The sequence below is a fragment of the Squalius cephalus genome (assembly GCF_949319135.1).
Source record: "Squalius cephalus genome assembly, chromosome: 3".
Classification (NCBI taxonomy): Eukaryota; Metazoa; Chordata; class Actinopteri; order Cypriniformes; family Leuciscidae; genus Squalius; species Squalius cephalus.
Genome location: NC_137124.1, coordinates 25,590,561 through 25,603,061, shown reverse-complemented (window position 1 = coordinate 25,603,061; position 12,501 = coordinate 25,590,561). Strand labels below are relative to the sequence as shown.

The window sequence follows — 12,501 nt, the reverse complement described above, 5'->3', positions numbered from 1 at the left end:
CAAACTCGTGTTTACTGTGTGCTACCGTTCTCTTAATACACCATGGGTGCTACCCTTCACATCGCATGTTCCGGCGATGTGACTATCGCTCATGCGCACATCGCGATGTCGATGTTAAAACAGAATATCGTTCAGCCCTAGTGTGTATATATATATATATATATATATATATATATATATATATATATATATATATATATATATATATATATATATATATATACACGTACGTACGTACGTACGTAATTACACCACCGCACAGTCCAGACAACCATCCACCTCAGAGCAGCAGGTAGAGTTCATGAGGCGAAACAGGTTTATCCATTTAAAGGGATAGTTCACTTTGAAATTAAATGTTGGTATGTTTTAGCTTACCTCAAGGGCATCCAAGATGTAGGTGTCTTTGTTTCCGCAGTAGTTTCAATTTTGATATTTTTAGGTCAAACCGTTCTTGTCTGTCAGTCATATAATGCAGGTCTATGGTCACTATCTCAAAGAGCATGCACAGAGAAGTCCAAATTAAACAATTCCCCATCGTAAGTACGCATTGATGGCCTAAGACACGAAACGAGCGGTTTGTGTGAGAAAACGAACAGTATTTATATCGTTTTTACCTCTTGTACACAACTACGGCCAAGTGATCTGAGGGCAGAAGCCAGAAGAATGTGTACTTATGATGGGGAATTGTTTAATTTGGACTTCTCTGTGCATGCTCTTTGAGACAGTGACCATAGACCTGCATTATATGACTGACAGACAAGAACAGTTTGATCTAAAAATATCAAAATTGAAACTACTGCGGAAACAAAGACACCTACATCTTGGATGCCCTTGAGGTAAGCTAAAACATACCAAAAATTAATTTCAAAGTGAACTATCCCTTTAATGTTCCCAGATACTCACATGTTTTGTCTGTACATTAATATACAATATACTGGTTGTTTATTTAACAATATGTCCAGTCAACTAGGTTACTAGTGTCAACCGTGTGATTTTCATTGTCACCTAGGTTACACTTAGATTTTTTAAGTTAAAATAGCCAATATTGATGTTTCTGACATTTTTAAGCATTCTACTTATTTGCATAGGTTGGAGTTTACTATAACATCTTTTTTAATGATCAAAAATAACTTTAATGGAGATTTATTATGAAAAACATCCTTGTCCATAAGGACAGTTATAAATGCATTGCATGTTCATCTTTAAAAAAAGGTTGATTATGAAAATCATTTTAAATAACAATTGTATGTGTGGCAGAAATAGACTCAAGAGCCTTCTAAATTGCATTTAATTTCAAGTGCAAGACTGAATTGAATGGTTTTTATAACACCCTGTTTGTCCGTAACATAGTTGACAAACTCTGAAGTAAAAACATCTTTTTAATTTAAAAAAATGTAAAAACAGTTAATGTTTAAGCTCAGCAGATAACAGATAACACTGAATTAATATACTATATTGAGACACTTAATGTTCCACTGAGAAAGGACAGTGCTCTTGTGCTTTTTTGCTGACATGAAATGTACCCTAAATTAGAGAATGAGCCAGTTAGCTTTCTCATGTCACTAGATTCAAAAATGCCACTTCGCTGCACATCGAATGCATAAAAGCAAACAGATGAGCAAACTAATGCAAATAGATGGTAACAATCGTAACATTAAACATTTGGGTTGTACTTGCGTGTATTTTTTTTGTCACATTGTTTTAACTGCTTGAGGTAACGTTAATGCTTAGCATCCTCTCAGCATCAATGGCAAACATACTGCTGTTCTGCACTAATGCAGCATCGCAATTACTTTATAATGACATGTAAACACGGGCACTGTATTCATACCGTTTTGTTGTCAATGTTTTAAATCCGTTTCTGAAGTGTCCAGGGGCCTGTACCATGAAGGTAGCTGAACAAACTCGGGGTTACAGGATTAGTTTTGAGTTGACAAAACCAAACCGATGCAATCAGGCTTTATTGGTACCATGATGCAGCTCATCAACTTTCTCTGTCAACTCAGGCTTTGATCCTCAAGCTATGATTACTCCACGCGCGCGTGCACATAAAAGAGTGACGTCGACACTGAACAACCAATCGCGGGTCGCGATTTTTCCGCGGAGGAGCAAGAGATAATCATTCATAATTACGATGAATTTAAATATGTATTTCAAGCTCGAAACAATACGGTCTCTGCTGCCAAAGCAAGAGAAGACTGTTGGAGAAAGATTGCTTATTGTTAATGTGTAAGTTAAACAAACGTTCTATATTTATGTAAAATTATGTATGTGTAGCCTATACTGTACGTGTAGCCTATAGCCTATTTTTATAATATATAAAAATGTGCATGTACCGGTACTAAGAAAAATTAATATTCATTGATTTTTAGATGCAACCCCAACTCCAAATGTTCTTGGCAGCAGATAAAGACAAAATATAAAAATATAATTCAAAGTGGTGAGTATTTACCAAAACCTTTTATTACTTTTGTGAACATTTTATCACAAACACTTGTTTGCAGAAAACAGAAATAAAGAGTTAAATTCAGAAAACCAGAATACACTGGCGGAGGAGTTGGCTCTGAGTAGCAATAAGGGACGGACGATTATGGATGATTACAGGTGCTGTATCTGACCCTGGTGCTGGCTCCTCTAAGCAAGTAACACTGGGTACGTGTGCAATACATTACTACTTTTTTAAGTTTTAAATATGGCTGACTGTATGTTCTGCAGTAGAGGGAAACACATACACACAGTCTCCCACACAGAGGTCAGTATGCAGCGGACAGAACACCAAACATAACCTGCTTTACAACAGTTATGCTTTATATTGGCCTACTTTTATTTATTAGGGTGGAGGAAATGATGAAGACACTCTGTCTGTGTGTTCTCAGACAGTTGCTGATGTGAATGCTGGGCTTTTTATTATGGAAAACATTTGAATGTGTGGCATAAAGGGACTGGCCCTTACACATCTCTTTTATTGTAGGATTTTTCACAACCTGCCCCAGAAACTGAAGCCTCTACCTCAATGGGCTTCAGAAGAAATGTGTAAGGATTTAAAAACCTTGACATAAATTACAGTCAGTCCTGTGTTTGTAGGAAGTCAAGGAACTTTTTGTGATTTTAATGAGCCTCCAGAAAACTTGTAATGATCATGTTTGTGGTGGAATTATGTTTCAGGTGGAAACAGACTCATCCAGGGCCCTGTACAAAAGGAGTCTTGAACTAGACTGCACACTAAAGGAGCTGACTGTGAGCTGAGGAGGCTCCAAACAGAATCAAACAGCTGGATAAAACTGATCTCAGTATATATATATTAGTATAACTTATTTAAAGTAACACTTTAGTATGAATATTTATTAATGCAACTTTCTCTTGCTCTCTTTCTCCCTCCCATCCCACAAAACCAATAAAACAGTTTGAGACATATCTGCAGTTTCAATGTGCTTTTATTAAGTGTAATATTGTATGGTGATTGCATCTACATCTGCACCAGCTGGGTGGTCAAGTGTGATCGGGTCACACTCATCGGGGAGAAGCTGGTTTTGTGGTGTTTCTCGCTCCTTTCTACTGGTGGCTATATTGTGCAGAATGGCACATGCAGTCACTATCTGTGATGCCCGCTCTGGTGACTCTGAAGGGCCGAACACAGTTGAAACTTGCCTTTAGGAGGCCAAAGGTCATCTCTATCTTTACTCTGGTTTTACTGAGGGCCACACTGAAGCGGTGCTGTGGCCCTGTCTGAGGGTCATGATAGGGGGTTATTGTGTAGGTTTTTCTAGCTCAGTTCAAATTAACAGTGTTTTGTAGTGTACCAAATTTAACTTGCTTTCCTCAAAGTGCCACACAACACAGACTCAAGAAGAATTTGTGAGACAAGCACTGGAGCCAGGCCATTTGGCATCCAAACTTGATCATATATGTTCATGACCACAAGTCATCTGCAGACTGCAGATGAAATGTTTAGTAAATCATTGTTACATCTGTTAATGTTACTATTAATTTAAAGATTCATCTCACAGAAAATAATCATCTCACATATTCACATCATCTCTACCTGAACATTATGGCTGTGATAGGACTTCCTATTAACATAATCTGCCTCATGTTCCCCTAGATTAACATCCTATCATAAGATTAACAGAATAATAATTTTAAAAAAAATTCAAAATAATTCTTAACATGTATTATATTGTATAGTACACTTGTGAAATTTGCTTAAAAAAAAAGAAAGAAAAAGTGTTCATGTGATGTCACCCTATCAATATATCTTACTGGCAATTTTATAAAAGCCCTCTTTTATGGACATGGTCGATAAATGTCCGGGGAATACTAATGAAACTTTTCATGTACTACTGCAGAGCGAGGACCAACTGACGAATGGTTTGACAAACCGTGTTTTCCCCCAGCTTCTGTGCGTCACCCACCGTCCAAGAATGTACCACTTGCAAAAAAAAAAAAAAAAACCCTACGCAATATTTGCGGTACAGTAAGTGCATGAATTCGACGTGTTAAATTCTTTATGTGCGGCTCAAGAAGTTCGCAAAGATAAGGCATTCCTTCCGCGGAAAATCTGTATCTTTCATAAGTAACTATCAGTTAAGGCACGGGGATTTTGTCTGGCTAAAAAGTAAAACTCTTTCTCTACGAAGTGCTCGTCAAACAATTTGCGCTGAGATGTCCACCGGATTTGGAAGAAAAGGTGAAGTCATTGCAACAGACACTTGGAATAAGTTACGTCACCTATATGTTTCTTTGCTCTCAGCTGATTGGTCAAACTTCAGTCTGAGATCTTGAATCCAGAACATAACCTGCCCCGGAGCAGGTTAGCCGTGCAGCGTAAGATACCATGGCAACGAACACCGATTAAAGCCGAGCTACTTTCATAGTACCTAAAACCCAGGGTTGGCGGAAACTAAGCTGAAACATAGCTGGCTAGCCACCTAATCCGGCTTCATGGTACAGGCCCCAGCTCTGTGCAGCCTCGGATGCGTGTCAAAACAAACTGCACGAGGTGTCAGTGATAGTTTTTATTTCGCCTCTAGAGACCGCTCTCGTACTCCAGCAATGGACTACTTCTTCTCCAACAATGGACGCAACCCGGAAAATAAAATCAACCGCGGTTGTGCGAGCACTTGTTTGTATGCGCAAAGGATTTTAATGAATGATTTGTCTTGCAAGCACAGACCACCGATTCGTCACACCTGCTTGCTTGTATGTGTTCACCGACGTTATTTAGTAATGGTGCATTCAGGTCCTCCTAGGAAGTTCGAATTTACGAGGTGCATTCAAGTCACTTTCGTAGTAAGATGGTGGTGTACTTTCTCTTAATTTATTGCACACAAATACGGTTCTTAGGTTCATAAACGCTACTTCTAGAAAATGAAGAACAAGGAATGTACATCGGGTGTGTTTTTGCTTTTTTTATTAATAATTTATGATGCTGCCACAGTAAACTTTATCATTACATATTGTTATATTAATGCTATGTAAATGTTAATTAGCTTAGGCTATTTCGCTGTAAATAAAGCCTGACTGTTATACCTATATTCCAATACGCCCCCAATAAAGATCGGGCCTTAAAGAAAATCCCGAGCTTCCCACTCGTAATCACGACATTGTGGTGGTGTTCAATGCTGCCATCATGTGCTCTGGAAAAGATGATATTTTCCACTTGTGAACTGGTATTTACCAGTGTGTTGTGTTCAAGTACTTTTGTTGTCGTAATGTAGTACCCGCAAGGTCTGTGTCAGTATCTTTTTTATCTTTACAAAAAACAAAACAAAACAAAAAACGTAAATGTGTTGCTTTCTGATGATTAAAACATAATTAATAATAAAAAATAATAAAACGACATAAAATGATTAAATATGAACCAAGGAAATTGCAGCAAAGTTGAAAATTGACTGTTAACGCATTATATTACAATTGTTAATGACACAACATTGTATAGGCTACAAAAACTATCTGCTAACAGTATTCACGACTCTTGCGTTGATCTCCGCCATTTTGAAAAGGTCAAAGGTTATCTCATCTCAGCAACTCGTGCATCAAAATATTCTACGAGTTGCCCAGTGGAAAATACCACATGAGGGGGTGTTCATGTGCATTTTCCACGTCGGCTTTTGGTATTTACCATAATTACCATAGCACGTGAAGGCATCATGTGCGTTCGAGCTCGTAACGATTTATGACATGACTTGAATGCACCATAATATGCTTTGGGGAAATGTAGGGGTAAAAGTGAAATTTTACATAAACTCAAGTAGGCCTAAAGTACAGATTCTCCTAAAAAATACTTAAGTAGGCAGCTGTAACAAATTATTATTTCTTTGTTAGCCCACATTAGCCTACTCCATGTCAAGACTTATATTTGTCTCTTTCTGCTGCCTTGGACGTCACAGCTCAGAATACTCACGATGAAGGCCTTGAGATTCATGGTACCATTAGCCAATCAGCAGTATCAAGACATGGTATTCCTGTGACAATTCCGAGGTGTCCTGCTCCAGCCAAGTAGCTGCCATTGAGATGATGGGGAATGCTACCAGATGTCTTTTCTAGAGCTCCTTGGTTATTACTCCCTTTAATTTATTCCATTAACCTGCTTGTCATTTTGCCAGTGTTGCAAATTAATTTCCATCTCTCAAATAATATAAAAAGGCAATGCTTGTTTATAATATACAGTCAAGTTTTCCAAAATACCTCTGTTGTCTATTTTGTTTTTGATTATTCACTTCCAGCATAATGTACATCAACTGACATGCATACTAAAAGAGACAAAACAGAATAAGCAACAATTTATCATCACCTTTCATTTTTAGGTGAGACAAATTACAACAACTGAACTGAGTAAAATCTATTACCCAGGCTTAACATTTGCATGTGAATACAATAAACATGATGAAAATGTAAAAAGATGCTACTCACAGCACATTATGTTGCTCCATTTGCATTGCATTAGTGTTTAGAGCACTCAGATGGCTGTTTCCATTCGTCACTCATGTCTGTCCCATTAAAATGGAACTGGGACAAGCCAACAGTCCTTAATACACCAGCAGAAGACAGAATGGTGGACAGGACATATTTCATGCTATCATGTGGTTAACATTCAAGAATAACTTTCTGTGCATTGTATGATATGGAATATGAGTATATAATACGTCATATAACCATTAACCCACAGAGGCAAGTGCTCCTTTGATATTTTTAAATTCATTCAATGTTTAAAGGGACATAATGCTCTTTATGCTCACATTAAATATGTCAAAATTATTCCTACACATTCTTCCTTTTTCATTAAAGCTAAATGAACACAAATATATTTATACCAGTACAAAACCGTGTTACTACAAGGAAAAAAAAAAGAAAAATGTCAAACTTGCTGAAGTGTAGCAAAGCTTAAATCGCAGAACCATGCCAATTCCACAAAGTAATGTACTGTGGAATTTTGCAGTTTCTGAACAGCGAAGCTCACAAATCTAAATCTGGTGTCATGAATTATTGAAGACTCTTTATGGAGCTTTCTCCACTGCTGAATATGAAGCTCTGTACAAGCCTAAGATCAAACACAACCTTGGATAATAAGAGCTAAATTTAATGATAAAAGTAGTTTCTAGTAGAAAAAAAAAAAGTTCAAACTGGTGTGCACTCAGTTTTAATGAAAAATGAACTTGCAAGGGTAAGAGATGTCAAAGTGTGAAGACAAGGCACAAAGATTAGGCCCTCTTGAGATGGTCAGTGCTAGTAATGTCCATGGTCAACCACCTATACGAGAAACTACACAGGGAAATGAAAAAGTTAACAGGATGAGATTAGATCATGAGAAGTTGATGTCTGGTTGGATTTTTCCCTACTCACACAGCAAGGAAGTCTTGTACTATCAGTCATCGGGAAAAACAATATGAGAATTGGCCTCTTATGAGCCCTGAGGTAATGTAGCAACACCAGAGATCCAACAGTGTACAGGGTCTTCGAGAAAACTCTTCAGCCATGTACAGCAACACAGTTAATGACAGGCAGCCGATGGGGAGGAATTCATAACTCGAATCATCCAACAAAGCCCATGATTCCCCCTCGGGCTGTCCTTGTATTCATGCTGACCTTTAGTTGTGTTAATAAACCATTTATATTAAATATGGCAATTTTAATTTATTCATTACTTAACATTACTCCTATATGCACTAATTGTAAATTCAAGTCATTTTACTTATTAACCATAAAGTTAGCTCTCAACATTGCTTTAAATTTTATTCATTCTCTCTCACTTCAGCGCTCAGCAGTTGTTGAGGTGATACAGTTGAATTGCATCAGTGTAGAAGCAATTTTGAAACGTATAATGAGAAACAAGAAAAGGTGAAAGTGTTTTTGCTTCCAAAACATATAAAGCCTGAAGCCAGATTTAACGTTTTTTTTTTTTTTTTTTTTTTTACCTTCAGAGGAAAAATATTTCTCCAGTGTGCATGGCATTTAAAACAGCTATATATTAAGGGGGAACAAAGCCAGTAATTTATTTTTTTGCAGAATCTTCACTAGAGTAAATGCGTCTATACAATTCAGAGAAAAGTAGGCTGCTAAAATGCACTTAATTTGGCATGATAGATTGGGTGCACGCTTCAGTGACTGTAATTGAATCTGTGACCTATTTCCTCAGAAGAAAATTGTCTCTTGTTTTTGTTTTTTTTCTATACATTTCAATGGAATTCAATAGACTGTCTTCAGATTTGTACATTTATAGCCTAGTGTAAATAATTCTCGTTGTAATGTGTAAAGCAATTGATCTATGTTCAGTCATTCTTGTAATAATGGAATAGATGTACATTTATGAAGATGGCATATTTTTAAAAATGACATCTTGCTTGATTGATTTTAATCAAACCCTTGTCACTGTAATCACAAAAAAACATAATTACAAACAATCAATAATTTAACTGCAGTAACCCATATCAAAAATCACTGCAGTCTACAGTCTAGAATGATGCTACTCCATTTTTTCTGCCTTTCTCTTTGGTCTTGGGTACAGTCTGATTTTAGTAAGTGACACGGCTAGCAAAACAATCATGTATACAGACACTTGGCTCAGAGTCTGATTCACTTGTATTTGCCAGGAACAGCAGTAAAAGTACAAAGCCCCCTCCCTCCTCTACTGAAGTCAATAATCTAATTCGGATGTTTCACCATCCAAAACAATCAATGCTCTCCATATTTAACTTACAGTCAGAAAAAAATCGTAGTCCTTCAGAGCATGAGGGAAATGGAGAGGGTAGCAGGTAATGAAAAGACATGTTTGGCATTTAGTCTGCACTGTCAGCTGAAATTGCTGCAGAAATAAACGCTTGCAGAAACAGATGTTGTGCAGACGTCAAAAGAAAAGAAAAAAAAATCATCCACAAATCAGCATAAAAAACCATGAATGAGCAAACTGGTGAAAGGATGGATTCCATTTCTCTTACTTGCCATAAACTAAGTACGGTATATCAAAAATATATCCAATTCTATAAGAGAAAACAGCTATGTCAAAAAGGAATAAAATTATTTTGCCATTAACAAAGTTGAGAATATTTCACAGAACACATTGCCCAGCATCAGAACTAGATGGTTGGTTGATTTATACAGTGAGGAAAATAAGTATTTGAACACCCTGCTATTTTACAAGTTCTCCCACTTGGAAATCATGGAGGGGTCTGAAATTGTCATCGTAGGTGCATGTCCACTGTGAGAGACATAATCTAAAAAAAAAAATCCAGAATATCACAGTATATGATTTTTTCACTATTTATTTGTATGATACAGCTGCAAATAAGTATTTGAACACCTGTCTATCAGCTAGAATTCTGACCCTTAAAGACCTGTTAGTCTGCCTTTAAAATGTCCACCTCCACTCCATTTATTATCCTAAATTAGATGCACCTGTTTGAGGTCGTTAGCTGCATAAAGACACCTGTCCACCCAACGCATTCTCATCCTAGGGCGTCATATACTGACGCTTTTGACATTTCGTCTACATTGAACGCACATGGCACCCTTTAGCGTCAATATGACACGCACAGAGCTTTGTTTGGTTATGGGTAGGTTTAGGTCTGGGGTAGGGTTAGGGTTAGACCGCTAGGAGGCGCCTTCTGGCCCATATCTATCTGCGTCTCATATTGACGCTAAAGGGTGCCATGTGCGTTCGATGTAGACGAAATGTCAAAAGCGGCAGTATATGACGCCTTGGGATGAGAACGGGCTGGTCCACCCCATACAATCAGTAAGAATCCAACTACTAACATGGCCAAGACCAAAGAGCTGTCCAAAGACACTAGAGACAAAATTGTACACCTCCACAAGGCTGGAAAGGGCTACGGGGAAATTGCCAAGCAGCTTGGTGAAAAAAGGTCCACTGTTGGAGCAATCATTAGAAAATGGAAGAAGCTAAACATGACTGTCAATCTCCCTCGGACTGGGGCTCCATGCAAGATCTCACCTCGTGGGGTCTCAATGATCCTAAGAAAGGTGAGAAATCAGCCCAGAACTACACGGGAGGAGCTGGTCAATGACCTGAAAAGAGCTGGGACCACCGTTTCCAAGGTTACTGTTGGTAATACACTAAGATCACTAAAAATCATGCATGGCACGGAAGGTTCCCCTGCTTAAACCAGCACATGTCAAGGCCCGTCTTAAGTTTGCCAATGACCATTTGGATGATCCAGAGGAGTCATGGGAGAAAGTCATGTGGTCAGATGAGACCAAAATAGAACTTTTTAGTCATAATTCCACTAAACGTGTTTGGAGGAAGAAGAATGATGAGTACCATCCCAAGAACACCATCCCTACTGTGAAGCATGGGGGTGGTAGCATCATGCTTTGGGGGTGTTTTTCTGCACATGGGACAGGGCGACTGCACTGTATTAAGGAGAGGATGACCGGGGCCATGTATTGCGAGATTTTGGGGAACAACCTCCTTCCCTCAGTTAGAGCATTGAAGATGGGTCGAGGCTGGGTCTTCCAACATGACAATGACCCGAAGCACACAGCCAGGATAACCAAGGAGTGTCTCTGTAAGAAGCATATCAAGGTTCTGGCGTGGCCTAGCCAGTCTCCAGACCTAAACCCAATAGAGAATCTTTGGAGGGAGCTCAAACTCCGTGTTTCTCAGCGACAGCCCAGAAACCTGACTGATCTAGAGAAGATCTGTGTGGAGGAGTGGGCCAAAATCCCTCCTGCAGTGTGTGCAAACCTGGAGAAAAACTACAGGAAACGTTTGACCTCTGTAATTGCAAACAAAGGCTACTGTACCAAATATTAACATTGATTTTCTCAGGTGTTCAAATACTTATTTGCAGCTGTATCATACAAATAAATAGTTAAAAAATCATACATTGTGATTTCTGGATTTTTTTTTTTTTTTGATTATGTCTCTCACAGTGGACATGCACCTACGATGACAATTTCAGACCCCTCCATGATTTCTAAGTGGGAGAACTTGCAAAATAGCAGGGTGTTCACATACTTATTTTCCTCACTGTATATACGTTTGTAATCCCATCCATAAATAGAGATATAGTGGAATGAAATGACCTGAACCCCAATGAACACCTTAAAATATAATCCCTTAATATTAAGTAGTAAACAGTCAACCATAAAAACAGCAAATATACATTTACATTTAACACATTATACATCTCCAATCTCAGTGATTTGGCACGCAACTTCAATCCAGGCCCCACTGCCCAACATCAGTGCCTGACCCCAATGATAGTGATAAATATAGTGTATATTTAGTGTCCAGACCAGAAGACAATCAAATTCTGTTTATTATAAGCTTATAAATGCTCTAGCTCTTTAATGTTTAGTGGGTTCTAACTGGCTCTTTTATAAAGGCTATTTAAAAAAAAAGTCTAACTGGCTATTTAAAAAAAAAGTGATTTCAGCAATATCCTTACTTTGTGTTGTTATCTTTATACAGTTGGTGTAGTGTGGACTTCCCTATTCTCATAGATTTAGAACGATAATTAAAACCTAACAGTTATCTGTTACGGATCTGTGAAGGAGGACTCAATTGCAGGATGACAATTAACAGCTTTATTGACAAACAGATGACACAACGAGGTGGGAGAAGATAGCAATCCAAACTAGAGATGAGACAATGACAACAGCAGAGCAGCAGATGTAATGAGGTGTCCGTAGGCTGGAGTGTTGATATGGCAGATCAGAGACAGACCAGAGGTTACCAGCTAAAGCCAGACAGGAACTTCTTACACCTTGGCGCTCAGGTATCTCAGGCTCAGAACAGGGCTGCTTGCTGGACAGGACTGGAACAGGGAACAAGACAGACAGAGCCAATGGCAGTAACCAGAGCACTAACAAACTTTTACAACAAAACACTAAAGACTTAAGAGAAACGATACTGAGACACAGTAGTACTCAGAGGTACAACATTTAACAAACTGGCAAACACAAGAGGGAAAGAGTAAACATATAAAGGGAGCTAAGAACATGAGGAACAGGTGAGCACACTCAGACAAACAACTCAAGGAC

General features: G+C 38.2%; 1 long non-coding RNA gene across 1 annotated transcript in view; it reads right to left on the bottom strand.

The window, feature by feature from the left end:
• LOC307156341 overlaps positions 1-1,874 on the bottom strand; it is a 153,531-nt gene extending 151,657 nt beyond the window's left edge. Inside the window, exon 1 of the long non-coding RNA XR_013820692.1 lies at positions 1,832-1,874. This is a non-coding gene — a long non-coding RNA (uncharacterized lncRNA). The remainder of the gene's footprint in view (positions 1-1,831) is intronic.
• Positions 1,875-12,501: the final 10,627 nt, after the last annotated feature.